This window comes from Sinocyclocheilus grahami, unplaced genomic scaffold (genome assembly GCF_001515645.1).
Source record: "Sinocyclocheilus grahami isolate Dianchi unplaced genomic scaffold, SAMN03320097.WGS_v1.1 scaffold462.1, whole genome shotgun sequence".
Classification (NCBI taxonomy): domain Eukaryota; kingdom Metazoa; phylum Chordata; class Actinopteri; order Cypriniformes; family Cyprinidae; genus Sinocyclocheilus; species Sinocyclocheilus grahami.
The window spans coordinates 1,546,113-1,546,886 of NW_015505641.1; the positions used below are offsets into that span (position 1 = coordinate 1,546,113).

General features: G+C 40.7%; 1 protein-coding gene across 1 annotated transcript in view; it reads right to left on the reverse strand.

Moving 5' to 3' along the window:
• Positions 1–682, reverse strand: part of LOC107553007 (lysine--tRNA ligase-like) — a 5,417-nt gene extending 4,735 nt beyond the window's left edge. The window contains exon 1 of the mRNA XM_016235078.1: positions 621–682. The gene's annotated coding sequence lies outside the window, so the exon portion shown is untranslated. The remainder of the gene's footprint in view (positions 1–620) is intronic.
• Between the last annotated feature and the right edge of the window lie 92 nt (positions 683–774).

The window sequence follows — 774 nt, forward strand, 5'->3', positions numbered from 1 at the left end:
TTTTAGAAAAAATGGCTTTATAAAGGTAAAAATGCCCATAAAGTGTAAAAATCAGTTTAAACTTATTGGAAAAGTTGAATTTCTATCAGTATGAATTGACCACCACACAGAATATGAAGAATATTAAAAACATTATGAGTCAGCTGTCTTCGGCAGTCCTTAAGGTACCAGCACAATAACTCACTCAGCAAAATATCGTCTAATTATCGTTATCGATAAAATCCCAGAAAATATCGAGATATAATTTGTCAATATCGTTCACCCCTTAGTATTGGTATTCTGAATTCGTCAGATCGGAGATGATCCGAGAACCGATAGTGAAACCATTTAGAGTCAACCGAGTAAATAAGATACTTTAATAGCCTAAGGACAGAGACGCTACGATAAGAGAAGCATACGAAGACACGACGTAGAATAATCGCTGAATCTTATTTTTGAAAGGTTCTCAGAAACGAGCAGAGGCACGCATATCAACCACGTTTGCCCGGCATGCATTTCCCCATCGATCTCATATATCATAACGGACGCGATAAGCCACATAATACACACATGCAAACTTATCTTAAGTGTTATATCGCACAGAATCAGTTTAAGCGCTGTAATGCTATAAATGTGGGTACTTTTTGCTGAGTTTCTCTCCATCCACAACAGCTCCGTCTGCCATGTTCTCCGCGCTCTTCCGCCACACACACTGACGCGCACGCACACACACACACTGACACACGCACACACACACACGCTCACGCACACACACACACTCACTCACACGCACTC